This window comes from Cydia splendana, chromosome 8 (genome assembly GCF_910591565.1).
Source record: "Cydia splendana chromosome 8, ilCydSple1.2, whole genome shotgun sequence".
Classification (NCBI taxonomy): domain Eukaryota; kingdom Metazoa; phylum Arthropoda; class Insecta; order Lepidoptera; family Tortricidae; genus Cydia; species Cydia splendana.
The window spans coordinates 16,632,702-16,648,577 of record NC_085967.1 but is presented as its reverse complement, the minus strand read 5'-3'; the positions used below and the strand labels follow the sequence as shown (position 1 = coordinate 16,648,577).

Here is a 15,876-nt window from a genome sequence, read left to right as displayed (position 1 = left end):
TCATTCTGTAGTATAGCCGTGTCCCTACTTACGTAAGTAAAACTTACAAGTGTAACTCAGGCCTTAGATATCACGGGCCTATAAATCCCGGTCTTGATAGGCTTGCGTGGGGATATAGATCCAACACGTAGAGGCCCTTTGGAGAGCTTTAATGTCATGTAGAACGCTTGCTGGAACCCGTTCACAGGCGCAACAATAGAAACCCATGAACCGGTCTCAGCAGGCATTGGGACTATTGTAGAAAAAGTGAACAGTATACCGGATGAGATTGGGCTATTGCAAAAGAGGTCCGGACACCTGCCATAACAATGTTAACACCGTCATCGAGGCAGGCGGTGACTTTCCGCTGACTAGATGGGCCCCTGAAACTGCCGTCGTAAAGACGACCAGGAGCAACATCGATGTGAGCGGCTCAGGGGTGTCGAGAGGTGTGCGCCGCTTTCTACCCAGTGGCTGTTACCAGCCACTGTGTCAACTCGCGTCTTATGCATCTTTCACTTCCACCCCTGGAGCATATAGCTCTAGCGACTCCTCTCTGGACGGCCAATGAAGGCAAGCCAGAGCTGAGAGTCTTGCGGGTCCCCTTGGGGTCCACTCCGACCGACGAAGACACGCCGGAGACGGAGACCCTGACCGACTCTCGGGAGCACTCGGGTCCGTGGGGTCGTTACTCCCCAACAGCTCGCCACAAGCTGCCCTGCGGGCAGTTGTATATTATTTTTAAAGCTTATAATACATTAAATGAAAATATATACATACCCAGTCTTTTAGTCCTATGAACTTCGAGTTTTAGCCGTGGGACAGCAAAAAATGCCTATTTGAAAATTGACCCAAATATATTTTCCATAATGTCAATATTTATCTAGAGAGGTAACGCAGCCAGCGTTATGGGCTCGTGGCTCAATGCCGCAGGCGGAGGTTTTAGAAGGGGTATTCTTTTTATAACTTCTTTTTATTTTCATCTATTTTATTATTAGTACAGTAGAATCCGTTTATTATGACTCCGCATATACTGACCAACCGCTTACTATGACGCAATTACTGTGCGAAGTTTGGTTTTCATATAAAATTATTTGTGACAAAGTCGGATAAGATGACTTCGCTTATAGTGACAAATTGCTTACTATGACCTATAAATCCTATTTTTATGGAATTATGTCCGGTTATACTGACGATTCGCTGGTTTTCGTGGCCGTCCCCATGTCTTTCATTGCAAAACGTTTGATGCGTGCGTGGCGTGTAAGTTGTTTTAGTTTTCATTCTCGGGATAATTGGTACACGATTAATAAAACTCATCTCTCGCAAAGGAATTTGAGATTAATTTGGAAAAAGTAACAAAAATAAGAAGTTAATACACTATGCTTTATATGACATCCGCTTAGTATGACGTGTTTGTCACTTTCCTTCGATGTCATTATAAGCGGATTCTACTATATATTTTAGTTTTTATAAGTATCTAGAGATGAAAATATCTACGTTTGTATGGGAAAGCGGTCGCTCGGTATCCGCTTAAAAAATTACTCCTATTTGAATTTGTAAAACAAATTTATTTAAATTAGTATTTACATAACCTTTAATGCTCAATGGCCAATAATCAGATAACCCACATGATTGATTTAAATGACCGCTCCAATTTTGAATGACTAAATGTAAATTGTTGATGGAATTTGTAGTTCAGATTGATTTATGGCTCGTTGTGAACGGGTCAGTGACATTGACACTGTTAAAGCGACCTGACCAGCTGGACTGGACATGGACTACTAGGTGGAGGTCACACATGAGCACAGGCATATGTCATAGGCCGAAATTGTGTCGAGAAAGTGACAATCGACTTTGCTTCTGTTAAACTAGTTAACCTAGGTACCATAACGCTACTTTTGTGAACTGGCAATGTCACAGTCGGGCATTCTGCTAGTCTTATGATCTCTCATTTTTTTAAATTAGATATCGTAATATCGCCTGTTATAAAAGCTATAACGTTCAAAGCACATCATTTTTCACACTAAACAACAAAAATTCGTATTTTTACACAACAGTGATAGTTAAGTTTAATGTTTTGATATTTTGAAATCAATACATCGCACCATCGATGAATTGAATGGCTTAAATTTACAAAGAGCCGTAGGCGTGCGCGGGCGACTGCCGCCCTTACAATTATCGATTTGGTAATGTTATTTTTGGTAATTGCCAAGTACCTACTTATTTAGATTTATCGGTTAATATGGTTGCTGTTACAAATCAGCTCAGTGATTTTTCAATGGAGAATTATTACTGCTGGGAACGAAATATACAACTAGGTATACATCTAGGTTGGTTAAATATGATATAATATGTATATTTTAATACTTATTAGTTGGTTATGCCAATTGATATGTGAAACAAAATAGACGTGATCTGAAGCATGCCTATATTTTATTGCTATGCTTGCTTATTGCGTTACGTCACAGTAATAAACTAGTATTGAAACATAGCGATACTTATTATTATTTCTTGAGAAAACCTTTGACATATTTCTAAAAGTCGTTTGGTATTTAACGAATTTGGTATAAAAAAGTATTTGGTCACAACGAAAGTATGTATGAGCAACGCTTAAACAACTCGTGTATAATTGCAAACGTCATTCATGCCACACGTCGGGCATTCGACAAAAATCTTTACTTTGTCAGGCGTGGCTCACTCCGCGATTTCGTCGCTTTGCTACAGGTAGCTAAAAGTACATCCGTTCCACACCAATTTTGGTGGCTAGCCATAAGCCGCGCGTGGCGCTGTCGCCACCTAGCGGCCATATCTGTGCTGATCGCAACAGACGCGTTTTGTTAGAGAGTGAGTCTTCTGTGCCTACTATTATTTATTCTGTGACTTTGTCGAGGACGTGACGTGAGGAGCCACCTTAATAACCTGCGGAAATCTGTATAGTATACCGTTGAATTTATCAAACGTCATTATGCCAAATATCGGCTTCTAAACTTTATCAGTAGTGTTAATAAAATAGCCTCACGTAGTACCCGACACTTTTCTGGAATGCCCCCATCAGGCGGATATTTGCCCTGAAGCCATTTTATAGGCTTGCCTACATACATACGTCAACTCCGGCGTCATAAGTGGGTTGTCCCGGAACTATTTAATTGTATCACAGTACGCATAAGCCAGAAATCCGCAAACGGTACTTACCGAACAGTACAACCTCCAATATTTGTTTTGTCAATCATTATGTTATCGTCATTTTAATGTGCAACTGTTGAATCCAAGTGAGTGGAATCAAATGTCAAATCTAAATTTATACATGAACTAGCGACCCGGCGGCTTCGCACGGGTTACATAAAAACCTTAATAAATTATACACCCAAATCTTCCTCAAGAATCACTCTATTGATAGGTGAAAACCGCTGAAACCGTTCAAGAGAACACTGTTCGATCAGACAGACGCGGCGGGGGACTTACGGCGCGATCCGGGAAATGATTTAGAGATTCACTAGATATGAAATAGTAAAGATATGTGACGTTCCACGGCAAAATGTACCTTATGGCGGCTAGCGCTTACGCTATTATTAACGCAGCTCCAATATTCAGCCGGGGCAATGGTACCTTTTGCCGTGGAACGTCACATATCTTTACTATTTCATATCTAGTGAATCTCTAATTCATTTCCCCAATCGCACCGTTTGTTTTATAAGGTGTAGTGATATCTAGATCTCGAGCTTTCTTCGGCCAGAACGAATATGCAGTGCCTAATAAATATTTCCAAAAAAAACTTGATTAAAAATCTACTTAAGTACTAAATGTTTCACCAAAGTACTGGAAATAAAATCTAGATAGATTGACATTTAGGCTAAGAAAAATTGTTAAACTGAGTTATGTAGCCTGGTAACGTAAATATAAATAAAAGGCGTCATTAGTACAGAATAGCGTCATAACGACAAGTGCTGATTATCCAGAGAAATCCATAAATACAAAACCGTGATTGAAGGCTTTGGTATGTAGCTTACACTTCCTTCCTCGTCAGAATAACTAACCGGACGCGGTAATTTCAAAACCTTGAAGTCGTTCATAATTAACCTTGAGGATCATTGAAACTTGAAATGACAAAGAAATGTAACATGATTATAATTTACACTTCATTCACACAGATCACACCTCTACAGATGCATTCCCTAGAAGCACCAGCATCTATTTGTGAAAATATTTACATATTTTTACGAATTATTTGTAAGTTTTTATGAATCAGGCGTGGCTCACTCCGCGATTTCGTCGCTTTGTTACAGGTAGCTAAAAGTACATCCGTTCCACGCCAATTTTGGTGGCTTGCCATAAGCCGCACGTGGCGCTGTCGCCACCTAGCGGCCATATCTGTCCTGATCGTAACAGACGCGTTTTGTTAGAGAGTGATACTTCTGATCCTAGTACTATTATTTATTCCGTGCCTGGAGGCAAATTCAAACTTACATTTTGATCTCAAAATGATGTCATTTTGTTATCATTCGGCCGTGCGTCTCGCTCGCGTCAGTATATGTAGGTATGAACCAAGTACACCTCTTCTTCCTCGCGTTATCCTGGCATTTTGCCACGGCTCATGGGAGTCTGGGGTCCGCTTGACAACTAATCCCAAGAATTGACCTAGGCACTAGTTTTTAGCGAGCGACTGTCATCTGACCTTCCAACCCAGAAGGTAAACTAGGCCTTATTGGGATTAGTCCGGTTTCCTCACGATGTTTTCCTTCAACGAAATGTAACTGGTACGACCGAAAACTCATTGGTAGAATTGGTACGAGCCGGGGTTTGCTTCCAACCAAGTACACCTATAATTATGTAAGGGAGCACTTTTATAAAACGCACCTTTCCAAACCCTTCTTTGCTTCAAAATAATTGACACTGTTTTGCAAGAGTGGCCGAATACGCATATGTCAGTCACGAAGCTATGTACGATACCTTTAATGTTGGTTTATTCGGTAAAAGTAAGTCGATGGCCGTGACAAATTTAAAACTCGTTATCAATGTTATCATATTCATAAATTCGTTCAATCGGAAATAGGCATAGGTACTTATTCAGTAAAAACATGAGCTACTCGAAGAAATATTTATGGTACGTACCTAATTTAAAATTCAAAGCTTACGAATGATATTATATTATTTCGTACCACAGTTACAGTATAATATATCCACTATTATTTAGGAAACTAATAAAAAGATGAAGAAAACCGGTCAAGTGCGAGTCGGACTCGCGTTCCAAGGGTTCCGTATAAGTCCGACTCACGCTTGACTGCACATTTCTAATAGGTTTTCCTGTCATCTATAGGTAAAGTACTTAGTTTATAAAAATGCCGTGCCGTGGACAATAAATAAATAATAAATAAATTTCTTTGTCTACCCCGGTCATTTTTATAAACTAATTTCGGGTAGTTTAGTGTTGTTTTATTAATATCTCCGTTGACATTTGGTGGGACGTCAGTCTTTCCGTGACCACAGCTGGTGCAACTCAGCTGAAACGTCGGAATTAAAGGTAAAAACAATGAAATTATATCGCGGTAGACCGGTTTGTGTAATTAAATATGTGTACAAAACGCGAGAGTTTAAAGTGTTATATTGCAAACTTAAAGGATGACTCACGCTAGACCGGGTCGAGCCTGAGCCAAGGCGTCCAACAAGTCATTTTCTTTTTGACGGCAGATCGGTGATCATGGTGATACGAAGATTACGAAGCGTCGGAAGCTCCGGCTCGGCCCCGGCACGGTCTAGCGTGAGTTATCCTTTAGTAGGTATTTATTTTATTATCATTTCTACAAACTAATTTAATGTTGATTTCTTTAAAAAAGAGATATCAATAGTTCTCCCTATTTTGGACAGTACGTAGCCGCAAGAGGTTTGTTTAGTGTTTTAAAAAATTCCTCATTCTATCCGGGGAGCATTTGCAATGTAGAAGAACTAATTAAATACTCGTGACTAAGACAATTACCAATAATCTATAAAAGCGGGACACCCACATGCCGTTACCTAACGTAAACCACATTAAGTAATTTAAATGAGCACCTTGTCAAATTATTGTTGAAAGAACAGCGGTGTCATTATAGTACATTGTGCAACATGGGACGTAAGTTGAATATAACGAACGAGAGTAAGTTAAATCGCGACGGCGTGCCGGAGCGATTTATGGACTCGAGTTTGCAATATTATTACGCCCCGAGTTACACACAATGTTTTTCATCACACTTGCGATACAAAAATTAAGTATAAAGACAAAAAACTGCTAATTATGGCACTAGAAACTTCATAACTCCCTAGGAAAAACGCTTTTTCTATAACTCCCGCTAAACCTACGTGCGATTCCACATTTACGATGAAAATGAAATATTCTGCACGTCATAATTTCGGCGATTTGGTTACGTTGTCATGATATTTTCTTCGCCTCTAAAAAAACTGGACTGACAATATAGTTCTCCTACTTCACTCTCTATCGAAGATATAAATAATTAGAATACCAACTGTTTAAATAATTATAATCCTATAAAATAACATATATTTCCCAATCAATCGAACATTTGTTGTCACCATACCAGTAGAGAGACAAAAACTAGAAATACGGATCAAACAATATCTATTTTGTCATAGTTTCGTAACAAAAAACCTCATTTACTACAGTCACGAGTTTTATGATATAAATCTTACGAGATTATTCTTTCTGCTTATAAAAATGATTTATGGCTTAAATATAATAAGTAGATTATTAAAAACATTTAGATTACAATAGATTAAACATACAAATTATAAACTAAAATAAACCTAAGAATGAGTAAAACGAACTTAACAAATAAAATATTGCCCCCCACTCTGATTGTCTCCCGGATCAAATGTGCCAAAAATACTGGCGGCATTACCCCGCTGAATGGCCAGTGATATTTGTTGGATAAGGAAAGAACCAGACCGAGGGTCGCAGCCCCTATCCCTTAAGCGTCGCCCTATATCCTTAATAAAGGCTTTGGCCTCGGCACACCAAGGCCCCGCCGTCTCGACGGCAACCGGGACAAAATCGTACACCTGTTCAAGGTTCGCGTACTTGCTGTGCTTCAACCTAGCAGCAGTTTCAGCCGCTGCACCTGCCTTGTTTACCGTGCGCGTGAGATGAGTGGGTGCAAAAGTACTCACACACGTGGCATCCCAAAGCAAGCCGCGGCCCTTCGCCCAAGGAACAAGTGTAAGACCATCCGGTCTCTTGCCGTCCAAACGACTTAGGCCCTGGGGCTCCATGATACATGGGACGTTCGCCGACACCAAAGCTCGCCTTATTAATTCATTAATGGCACAGTGCCTAGGTATCCTACCCACACACCGCAAGCAGCTTAGCCCGTGGTGACCATCCGCCTCCACCATTGCCCCGCACTTACACTGATGTGGCTCGCACACCTTGCCCCCAATAAGTAGATATAGCAATTAAGTAAACCGTTAGATGTTTGCACCTACCTACGTATAATCTGATAAATGCCAAATTATATAAAAACTGTAAGCAGGTAATAACTATTATGGTGGATATAATAAATATTCCAGAAGCGGTCCACATACTACATAAGATGATGTCTTTTTTATGAACGGTAGATAATTTTGTTTCTAATATATATAATAAAAAAATTGTGTGTGAATATTTGTGGTTTAATTTAGCTTACGATTATACTTACTTAAACTGATTCAGAAAAAAAAACATTAATCAATGCTAATACACAATACTAAGTAGATAGTTATCGATTTGTAGTCATTGTATTTAGTAAGTACAAATACTTTGGAGGCCAATTCAAACGTACACTTGGCATCAAAACGATATCGAAATTTGCTCTAATTCGCCCGTGCGGTGCGTCTCGCTCGCGCTGGTCAAGTTCAAGCAAACCCAACGACATCATTCAGATATCGTTCCGACGATCGAATTGGCCTTTTGGTTTAATTTGCTTGATGTAACATAAGGTGAACCTTGACATGGTTGGTCTTGTTTGGCCGTTTCAGTTGATACTTAAACAAGACCAAGTGCGGGTACTTCGAAAAACTCGCACAACCAAAGATGTTGGTGTCTACTTTAGCCAGTCTCATAGTCTACTAAAACATGGTCTTCTCTTCCCAGAGTGACACAGGCCTACGTCACAATAACATTGCCACTTTATATAGCGCTATCGCATATTATCATATAGCGCTGTCGCATGATGACGTAGGCTTGTGTCAGTGACGTGACCACGAAAAGACGGGAAGAGAGTACCAGGCGGAGCATATTATTATACCATGCACACAACCAAAGATGTTGGTGTCAACTTTAGCCAGTCTTCTCCGATACCACGGGGATAATGCCGTCGTCGAAACGTCGAAGGTACTTAATTTTTAAAACTTAATTATACGCTATTAAGATTAATTATTTAGTAGGTAAACAAAAATATGGTTGTTATGGACGGTGGCCACAAGGAGCCCATCGAGTAAATATTTTAAACCTACGGCTCGATTCGGAAAATGAATTAGATTTCTACTAGACTTCAACAAGTTACGATACGGATAATTTAAAGATATTTGTAAGATAGATATGTCAAATTTGACGTTTCCGCGATTCTGGAGGTTCTCTTGAACGATTTCGACAAGTTATGACTTAGATATCCAAGTCACATCTAGTCGATATCTAATGTAGATGTAGTTGATCTCTAAATCGTCTCAAGATCTTGTGATTATCTCGAAATCCGAATATTAGGCCTGCTAGACTACGGAACCCCATATCAAATCAATTTTCAGAGGTATTTTTAGGGACATTTCTTATTTTTCAATTTACCTCCTTTTCATTTCTGTTGTTGATGTAATAAGGTAATAAGTTTAAAATCCTTATGTTATTAACTGTAAAATAAATATCGATCAGACAACAAAATTTAAAAACGACGATAACGATAAGATATCGGAAAAAATATGTGTTTTAAATTTCGTCAGACAAGATTTAACGGCCAAAAGTCACTAATAGCAAAAAAAAAAATAAACAAAAGTCAACCTTGTTTTATTACTAGTACTACACTATGGTTCTATTTAAACTTGTGGTAGTAATTAGTGAGTTGTGATTGTCACCTGACGATTTATTTCTTCGTCCAAAGACATAAAATTACAATTCAAATGACTATCGCTCATTAGACCATTTTCAGAAAGATCTAATCATATCGGCTTGACCTTAAATACAAGTGGAATATGCGTCTATGGGCCCGATTCGGATTTTGAAATAGACATCTATTAGATATATTTTAGACATCACCAAGATACGATAACGATATGTTTAAGATCTAACCTGTCAAATTTGACACATTTGCGCGATTCTGGAGAGACTCTTGAACGATTTCCACAGGATATGACAGAGATCCAATTCACATCTAATAGATATCTTACTCTATCTAACGTAAAAGTGACATTGGTTGCCCGAATTGCGCTGCAAAAGAGAACTAGTTGATATCTAAACTATAACGTATCTAGAATGGATCTAGTACGTGTCGTCTCTTGTGAATATATTGAAGTTCGAATACGGCAGTAGGTCCTTATACTTTCAGTGTTGCTATTACATAGCTATAACTAGTTTTGTAGCTTAGTTATAAATTCAACCCGTAATCTTAGTTATTATCTCATTATATTTTTTATAACAACGAGAGGCCTAAATTATTTAATTTGTTTTGTTTTTTTAATACCGGTAAACTACTTACTTTGAATCGCGGGGAAACATTGTTCATCGATCATTAAACTAGAAGGAATTGGTTGCTGAACGTTTTCTGTTATAATAATATATTTGCAATAGATATTCTGGAACTCGGAATATTAGGTACAGGAGTTATCTACTCCTAGAAACTATAAAATTAGTCAATCGTTTCAAAATTAATTCCTCGGAACATGGTATTTTAAACCAAATCTACAATCCAAAGATTTAAAAATACCAACAAAACATAGCATGATTAATAATTTGGAAGCAAATTAAATATTTCGCTAAATTTGGCCTACTGAAGTAATCGTCGCAAAACTACCAGCCTTTATATTAACGGTGCGCTTTTTGTATCATACTAACTAATGTACGGAACCCTCTATTGTGACATCGCCACACGCATTAGGCCAGTTTTATAAACAACATTTTGGTCGAAGCGACAACTTGCGGCGCAATCTATTTCTCTAACGATGCAAAAGCAAACATTGCGAACTAGTTTTAATAGTGCTATTCATAAATCATTTTAGTGAGTCTATCAATTCGCGATGATCATTAGAATACCTGCGATGACTATTTGGTTGAATAATCCTAATATTACGTGATGCGAGATGTAAAATTGGTCCACATTTTGCAATTAAATTACGCCACTATGTTCCGATAAATTGTTTTGCATTATTTAATTGACAGGAGTCTTGAGGCGTAGACTGTACTGTATACCTATGAATATATTTTATGTATTAGGACCTAATCATGTAGCTTATTCTATCATTTGCATAATACTTGTTTTGACGTTTTACATAACATATACATTTACTTAACGGCCTCCTAGCCTAGTTGGTAGAGACCCTGCCTAAGAACCAGGAGTTTCCGTGTGTTTGATTCCTACAGCATGTGGAATAGTAAAGATATATTATCTTCACTATTTCGTATCTAGTGAATCTCTAATTCATTTCCCGAAACGCGCCGCTAGTAACGGCATTTATTTCTGAGTTTATATTAGTTTATCACAAATATTATGGATGTCTGAGTTACGGATGTTTTCTTTACATATACTTAAGTATTTATATACATCTATAAATATAAATATCGTCGTCTAGTACCTACAACACAAGCTTACTGTGGGACTAGGTCGGTTTCTTTAAGGCCCTATAACATTTTATATATCTAACACTTTAAACTCTCGCGTTTTGTACACATATTTAATTACACAAACGGGTCTACCGCGATACACCCGCTGCAGCACCACAGCTGCAGCTGTGGTCTTTCCGTGACCACAGCTGGTGCAACTCAGCTGAAACGTCGGAATTAAAGGTAAAAGTAAAGGTAAAATCGCGGTAGACCCGTTTGTGTAATTAAATATTTTATATATCTCTATAACAGGACTATTTCTCGTCCTTTCGTGGGTAGTATTATTCAACGAACTGTAAAATTAAACTGATTTTCGTTGGTCGTAAAATGCATCGATGTTTCGCTCACTTAGTATATGTTAAAGAGGAGCGGGCGCAGCATGGTTCCATTTTTATCGCCTGTCACTATGCCGGCCCCTTTCGCACTTACATACTTGTTAAAACGTGACAGGCATGGTGACAAACGATAAAAATGCGACTATGCTACCGCCGTAGGTCAGTTCTGCCAAATTTCTTAAACAATAAGCAACATGGGCCTCGTATTTGATGCTAATCTTGACGAATCTGCTAATAGCGGTGCGCACGCGCCGCGCTACGCACGATCTGAGCCCGGTGTGCACGTAAAATCAGTAATCAGTGTTGCAAGTCTATGCCAACAAGAGCATTGATTTACTATTGAGACTTTAACGACATTCGAAATTACAAGCTTTTGAAACGCAAATTCTTCAATCTATTAGCCAAACGGTAAGAACATTGCCTCGACGGCTCGATCGCCTCGAAGTGTGGTGCTATCCCAGGATCATTCAGAGTACCTATAATAATACATCACATTCGTTGTGTTTAAATAATTTATTTATTCGATATAACTTTCTAGTAAACGCCACTGTTCAGCAATATGACTTAAAATTCCCAAAAATTGACGTAATCAGAATTCTAATGCGAATGGACTAGTTAAACGAAGCTGTTCAAAAAATTAGGAACATTTTTGAATACTATTTAAGGAGGACAAATTCTTACTGACTATTTACAACCGTAGACGTCCTCTTGAAAGATCCAGCTAATTTTATTTCATATGTTCCCGAAAGTTAAGGATAACTAGAATAAGTACATGAGTATAATGTTTGGGTGTGATTTAAAACCACCCTCACGTATAGTTTTGGGCTGTGCCAAAACTATAAACTTTATTCCAAACTTTAAACAACATAATCAATCATCTTTTACAAAATGTATTCACATATCATAACATAGCACATTGAGTCACTCAAAAAGCGTACTTCATGCTCACATTACGCATTATCTATTCGAATAATCATAGGCCCATTATAAAATAGCAATCCTAGGATCAATAAATAAAACGACAGACCCATTGGCTGAGAATGCAGACGCATTGCATGAACTAGAGACACATGAATGATATAGACTGTACCATACAGGAGTATCACTACACTACGGTGCTACAACAATAATGAAATACACGACTTAATACAGAAATTAACAGTCTTTTGTATTTAGTAGTCTCTGCGTGAACTAATTAAGTTGGGTAACGCGTAGCTGCAATAATGAGGACGATAACATCTCGATGGCTGGACGGTGGGTTTCGGTTTGCGTCATTTTGCAGACTCCCCATTTTATTGATTATTTAAATAGCTATTGAACAGTAATGTGATTGCCGTAATACCTCACAGGCTTCCCAATACCAAGATTTTATTGATGGTACAAGCAGATTAAAATAACTTTTCGGATACCTACAATACCTACATTGTCATCTTGATTTAGTTTCATTTGTTACATAAATGGTTCTAACTGCCAAAAGTTAAATGTATTTAAAATCAGTAAAGTGTTTCTAATTTGGCAATAACTTCATATACCGGGTGGGGCCTGCAACACGAGCAAATAATTAAAACATAGATTGTACTCCTCAAACGATGACACTTTTGTTCAACAACTTTTAAAAATTATGAAGTATTTAGAGTCCCTATTTTTCATACAAAATAAATATTATCTTCAATGGACGCCATCGCCACGCCATATCATTGTGATAGACGTTGCTTGTCACGCCTTAAACATAACAAAATTCGCAATACATTGCGTCTTAGAATAAACTTTAAAGTGTATTAAAAATCAAACCACAAGTTATTTTTAAAAGTTGCTGAACAAATGTTGGTCAGTATGAGGAGTACAGCCTACAGTTAAATTTTTTGCTCGTATTACAGGCCACAGACTGTATAAATGAGGTGTCAATCAAGATGTCAATACAATTTATTAAATATAGTATACAAATAAAAACTAAACTAAAGCTATCTTAATTTATGGGGCCTAAATTTTATTAGCTACAAATATCTGCTGTTCCGCTGGCAATTGGTAGTGTTTGGTAAAATTCACTATTTTTTTCTAATCTTCTTAGAATTAATACTTTTTTTATATTTAATTTGACATAAAATATATATACAGTAATACTTAGCATGTTATTACGTTCATAACACAAGCTCTGAACAGTCTCAACTGTAGAATAAATTAAAAATATCCATTATTCATGATAACTGTAACTTCTCGGTAACATTGGGAAATTTTCAGGTATCAACTCACTATTCCCAAATTTACTTTTGGAAGTATGTTGCTACTAACTTGCCAATGTTCATAACTAGAGAAAAAGATCATTACGTAGTTTTAATTCGTTAATTATGTGGAAACTAATTGCATTTTATTTCATTGAACACGTTGAAAACCTGAAAGATTAATAGAATATTCAACTGTTAACGCACAAAGCGGTCTAAATTTTACATAAATCAATTTATCAGTGATAAATCAAAAATACCCCAAATGTTCTCTTATATATCTCATGAATGGTGCCATTATCATTGGTATACCAATTGTCCTGTTTGTTTATATTGGACGTTATTATAATTTATACATTTATTTATCCATACAATTTTATGTCTTTCCCATCACGGAACAATGGTGTTCCGGACCTTTGGGAGGCGTGCGCGGAGCCGAAGCCAACACGTAGAGGCCCTTTTGACACTTTAATGAAATGTAAGGGGTACACCGAGCGGAGGCTGCCCTTGCCCGTGTCATGGGACGCACGCAGAGGCAGCACCCGCCGGGGTGTAAGGACTATTGAGAGTTGATGGAATCTAAAATGAACTAGGTTATTGGGTGAAAGCGATGGAGCGGTGAAACTGAGCTATGGGGTAAAAAACCGGACGCCTGCCTAATAAAACGGTATGCAATTTTATTTCCGGCAGACGGTGACTCGCCCTCACAAGATGGGCCCCCACAAAAAGCGACATCTAGGATGGCTCAAGGGCAACACCGGTGTGAGCGGCTCAGGGGTGTCGAGAGGTGTGCGCCGCTTTCTACCCAGTGGCTGTTAACAGCCACTGTGCCAACTCGCGTCTTATGCATATTTCACTTCCACCCCTGGAGCTTATAGCTCTAACGATTCCACTCTGGCCGGCCGGCTAAGGCAAGCCAGAGGCAGAGAATTTTATTATTATTATTATATTATAATTTAGCCTATATACGTCCCACTACTCCCACTGCTGGGCACAGGCCTCCTCTCAAGCACAAGAGGGTTTAGGCTATAGTCGAAAAAAAAATACGTACAAAAATACAACCATACTTTCCGACGTAATTACTTACTTATGTTTTATTTAAATTATTCACCGCGAAAGGTGAATCCATATATTTGCTTATTCATATTTTCAATAAAGAATACCATAGTAATTAGTAAGGAATGAATGATATTCACACAGGGAATACTTAATATAACTGACCAAACTTGTTCTCATTTCTAGACACCAGAGATAAAATAAAATTGATTAATCATGGTTGCTGTCGACTAAAGCAATATTTGACTAGCGGCTAGGAACCGCTCAAACAAATTCAAGTTTTCATTCTACTAGGAATGATGGCAGCCGTGTAATTTATCATTTAGTGTTAAGTAGACTCACCGGCTAGTAATTTCAGTTATTTGTCTTGTTTCATTACTCAAGATAGCAATTTCAAACCTGTCAATGCAGAGTTTTGTTATACGTGAAAATGGATTAGTGCGTCTGCAGTCTGTATTATTGCATTTAAGACATTTTAAATACGTAACGAGATTTATCGGTGCAGGAAATGAGTCACATGTTTTAAGATTTTACGTACTAATAGTAATTGAGGCTTTTGTCAGTAAGCAATTTATTAAAACTATGTCAATAATGAAATCTCGGCCTATTATTGCTAGGTTACTGCCACAGCGCTTATGACTTTATTAGGAGGGGTATAAATTGAAATATTCATATAAGTACCGTAAAATGGGGTGAGTAGGGTCAAAGCTGAAATTCAAACCTCGATAACATTTTATTTTTACATATGAAAACTGAATGGTGTATATAATAAGTGTTCCGGACGTTTGTATTTTAGTTTTTATTTTATTTTGGGTAGTTCCATTTCATAACTTTGACGATAAACAGGAAAACCCACCTCACCCCGTAGTGCCTCGTATTTGGGGTCAGAGGGGTTTTCATACAAAGGTGATTTTGGAAGATTGTTTGATCGATTTTTTTTTATTATGCGTATTACTATAGCTCCATTTAAAATTGGAATACATTATTTTTGTAGCAGTAGTCTTAAAATCCCTTCTCACCCCCCTCTCAAACCTTCTCTCCCCATTCATAACCCACCTCTCCCCGCGAAACCTACTCACCCCGTTTTACGGTAGTTCGTTTTTTAGCATTAGAAAAAGACTACGCGATCTTAACGTGTCGTTTAATTGAAAAACGCTTTTTAAAAATCAGTATGAAAGCAAAAGAATGTAAATAATCGTATATGATTCATAATTGTTACATATTTGCCGTGACTTATTTTTCAAAAGTGTTTTTCAATAAAAAGACACGTCAAGATTGTTTACCTTTTTTACAAGCTTTCATTTAGTTTCACTTGACCGTTGTCTGTCTGTCTGTAATCAAATCTTGCAAGTTAAATTTGATCCACTTCCCGGTTTCCGATTGAGCTGAAATTTTACTACGTAATTTAAATACGTAAGTCGGGTGACAATGCAATATTATGGTGTCATCGAGCTGA

The 15,876-nt window shown here is 37.8% G+C and overlaps 1 long non-coding RNA gene across 1 annotated transcript in view; it reads right to left on the bottom strand.

The window, feature by feature from the left end:
• Positions 1 to 6,748: 6,748 nt before the first annotated feature.
• Positions 6,749 to 15,876, bottom strand: part of LOC134792922 (uncharacterized) — a 254,775-nt gene continuing 245,647 nt past the window's right edge. The window contains exon 3 of the long non-coding RNA XR_010144482.1: positions 6,749 to 7,051. This is a non-coding gene — a long non-coding RNA (uncharacterized LOC134792922). The remainder of the gene's footprint in view (positions 7,052 to 15,876) is intronic.